The 4,211-nt window shown below is 37.6% G+C and overlaps 1 protein-coding gene across 5 annotated transcripts in view; it reads left to right on the forward strand.

Annotated features, from left to right (window-relative positions):
* Positions 1 to 1,456: 1,456 nt before the first annotated feature.
* Positions 1,457 to 4,211, forward strand: part of ikzf2 (IKAROS family zinc finger 2) — a 52,098-nt gene continuing 49,343 nt past the window's right edge. The window contains exon 1 of one of the 5 annotated variants that reach the window (XM_017470450.3): positions 1,457 to 1,579. The gene's annotated coding sequence lies outside the window, so the exon portion shown is untranslated. The other 4 variants (XM_017470453.3, XM_017470451.3, XM_017470449.3 and 1 more) reach the window with 4 other exon arrangements.

The following is a 4,211-nucleotide window of genomic DNA, read 5'->3' on the forward strand; positions in this document are numbered from 1 at the left end:
TACTGCACTGTATTTGTAATTTGTGTGACACTAGACCAAAGGAAATTGCCCGTATATCGTGCCCCTGAGGAATAAAAGCTCCTGAATAAACTGTTTAACACACACTGAGTCACTTTTTTTATTAGGTAAATTGATGTAGTACATCAGTGTGTTTGAGGCCTCACAGTTCATCACTTCGCTTCAATACAATAGACTTTACGTTAAAACTACAATAAATAAAAGTTCCTGTTAACACAATGAACACTTTTGGACTATATAGGACACAGATAAGAAGGGGATTATTTATAATCGCGTTATCCGGTGTCACCCAGATGAGCACGGGTTCCCTTTTGTTCCTCTTAAAGGTTCTTCCTCATACCGTCTCGACGTCTTTTTCCTCGGCACCTTCGCCGCTGACTTGCTCGTTAGGGGTAAATTTAAGAATGTAAAATGTATATCTGGAATTGATATAATTCTGTAAAGCTCCTCTGTGACAATGTCCGTTGCTAAAAGCGCTACACAGATCAAATGGAATGGAATTGATTCGAATCGAATATCTCCTTGTGATACACACAATACTGCGACACACTGACCGACAAATTTGCGCCGGTATCGCTAAACACATTTGAAATAAGTACATTTAATGAGATTCAGGGTGGAGTTTTCCCTGACACTGCATTATTCACACTCCTGAAAGTAGACTAATAGTACAGTATATAAGGGAGAGCTGTGTTCATCTCTAACAAGTAACGGTGTAAACACTACTAGGGTTAGGGTTAGGGGTTAGGGGTTAGGGTTACACACACTAGGGTTATACACACTACTAATACACAAATTAGTCAAGCAGGGGCTAGTTAGCATATTAGATTTCCAACAGTTACATGTTTCATTTATTCATTAACGACATCACGCTTTTTATTCGTTCATAGTTCAATTTAATGTTGCGGGACGTCTAGGAAACGAGCACGCCTCCCGCTCTCATTTACAGTTATAGTATCTATAAACAGTCGTTACCGCACCAGCGTCCCATGGTAAGTTAAGTTAATACGGCAGAAAAAAATAGTCATATTACTAAGAAACCAAAAATAAATAAATAAATAAAAACCCTCCATAGTTCTGAACACCTTCCTGTGATAGAAATCGTACTGACCCTTTACAAAGCACTGATACTGGAGACTCCTTCCTTAAATCTTGCAGAAATGTCTCCTTGAATAATACTTCACCATATCTCTTTATTTGTTATATAAAAATACTGTGGTGTAATTTATGATGTTTATGATTATAAAACTGTCCCAATTCAATTCAGAGTAAGATCAGACATGAGGGTTTGCCACTCCCAAGGTCGCATGAGAAGCCAGACTGATTACTTTGCTTGTAATTTCTCATCTCTCAAGTACCAAAAATGATAGAATATCATTTAACAAGTGTCAACAATTTAACAATCTGGCAACCCTGTCCCTGTTGTAACTCTGCCGGTTGGATCTGTTTCTCTGGGGTTTGATCAGCTTCGTCTACACTCCAATATCTCTTCATTTCTCATGATCTGCCTCTTCTTTCTCGGTGGAGGAGGTGGCACCGATCCTTCCTATGCACTGCTGAGGTAACAAACTAATGACAACGAATCCATAGCTTCCGGTTGTATTATATTCACGGTTTTTATTTTATTTTTTTGATTTGCAGTGTTTATTGCGGTTAGAGATCGCTGTCTCTAACGCTTTGCCGTGCGCAGCAGGGTTGCCAGATCACGTCTAAAGACTAGCCACCTCTTCATTTATTTCTGCACAGCATTATTGATAAACGATAAGACTTCTAGGATTGTAGAAACATCCCGGTTTCTGACTGTAATTATACAGGGCAATAAGAGTTAACCGAGATGTTGCGTGAAGCTGGGTTGAGAGACTGTGTGCGACTATCTGGCAACCGTGTTGGTTGTTGTGATAGCAATCTGGCAACCCGGGCAGTGCGGTTATCGGATCACCTGTTGCAATCGGAGCACTGCAGGGAGGGATTTGCGGAGTTAATATTTCAGGAATGTCTGTTTTGGTGAGTTTTTAACGTCGATGGAGGGTCGTGCAGGGGGGAAAAAAAGAAAGAAAAAAAAAAGGAAAGCACTATATTGACTAACCTGATGTAAAAATAAATATATACATAAATAAATGTATTTTTTATTTCAATGGTTAATAGAAACATAATTATTATTATTATTATTATTATTATTATTATTATTATTATTATTATTATTATTTAGTACTCATGGAGGGAGGGAGAGATAGAGAGAGAGAATCCCAGAGAAATCCTAAATTACCCTAATCTAGATACCTAGATAAACTCATTGTAATCCCCTTATTGAAATATCGCGATATTACCGCCTCGTTTATATTTACTTGGTTATATACTTAGATAGATAGATAGATAGATAGATAGATAGATAGATAGATAGATAGATATTTTTTATTGTACTTTATATATTTTGTCTTAGATGTATGTTCCCTTACACCGTAGTGTTTAGAAAGAAACTCAAAGATGTTTTTTGTTTGTTTGTTTATTTATTAATTTATTTAACTAGTGTTACACAGCAGCAGCCTATAAGTTGTTGCCATAGTGACCAAAAACCTGTCAGAAAAAAACGGAGGATAGCAACCCACACGATTTGAAATATTATCCCTTAACGTTAAACTTTAGTTCTTTTTCTTTCTTTCTTTCTTTGTTTTTTGTTTGTTTGTTTGTTTGTTTATAAATAAAAGAGACTCTTCCTATTTCCTTATTTATGGCCAATTCCACAACGGATTACATACAGGGAAAGGATACCGTTCGGCGTTCTCTCTCTCTCTCTCTCTCTCTCTCTCTCTCTCTCTCTCTCTCTCTGTTTCTCTTTCCCTCCTTCTCTGTCATTCTTTCTGTACCGATAAACCCGTTTATTCCATCGATATGTCAGCAGCAAAACTGAACCACAGATATGGAATACAAGCAAAGCTGAAATGATCAGAGCTAAAGTGGAAGAAGAAGAAGAAGAAGAAGAAGCAGAAAGACCGACAGGTGCGGAGATGGAAATGTGGAAAAGTTTGACAGGTTTTAAGTCGGAAGTGGGTTTGTACGGGTTGCCAGATTGTGCTCAACCACTTTCCTCTCACCTTATTGAAAGTATATTCATCTGCTGTTGTTTTTGCATGAAACGTATATTTATGTCTGATGTCAAAAGAGGTTGAGATATAATCAGCTCAAAGATTTATTTCCTGCTGTAAGGATGTTGGCCTCATTTCTAAACGACGAGTTGCTTGGATTAGGTAAATCTGGCAACCCAAGAGATTAGCGCTTAATGTCGGCGTATTTGGTAACTTTTTTTTTTTTTTTTCCACTTGTGACCAATGCTGATCTCCTGATGAATGCGTCCCGATCACAGGCTTATCGGAAGACACCCGAGTCATTTAGGAGCTGTCTGTCCTCGGAAATTATCTCAGAGCCCGTTTTTTTTGGTTGATTTGTTCTGCTTTTGGGGGATTCCTCTATCCATTAAGCTTTAAAGCATTTTCACAGGGGGAGACCAGACAAGGTAAACATTTCTATTACTGACAGATTGACATGCATTTAGTAAACACTTTCTTCATGCTGAAAACCTTCCAGTAGCAGATTTAGATCTGGTACAGTTTGTATTTATTATTATAATTACATATACATATTACATATGCCTGTGTGTGTGTGTGTGTGTGTGTGTGTGTGTGTGTGCGTGTGTGTGTGTGTGTGTGTGTATAATGTATTTATGTGTATATATGTGTGTATATGTATACACACACACACAAATATATATATATATATATATATATATATATATATATATATATATATATATATATATATACATACACATGTGTACAGAGAGAGAGAGAGAGAGAGAGAGAGAGAGAGAGTGTAATAGTTCAGGAGAAGGTGTCTCGGGTCTCAGTGCTCCTGGGCAGAGCAACAGGTGTAAGGCATAATTTTGATCCGCTCTTACTGAGTTAATTGGACAGATACACCACGTAATTAATCCGTAAACCATTAGATTAACATCGATTTAGTCAAATCCTACCACACAGGGTTTATTTGTACGCTTGTTAATCCGTCCTCCTCTGTAAGAGTGAATTCAACACCGTGGAGAAGCTTCAGCACTGGTTAAGAGTTTACTCCAACGCTGTGGGTGTTAATTCCGCACTGCAAGAGTTTATCCAACACTAAGATGTGAATCACACTCAATT

The sequence above is a fragment of the Ictalurus punctatus genome, chromosome 6, assembly GCF_001660625.3.
Source record: "Ictalurus punctatus breed USDA103 chromosome 6, Coco_2.0, whole genome shotgun sequence".
Lineage (NCBI taxonomy): Eukaryota > Metazoa > Chordata > Actinopteri > Siluriformes > Ictaluridae > Ictalurus > Ictalurus punctatus.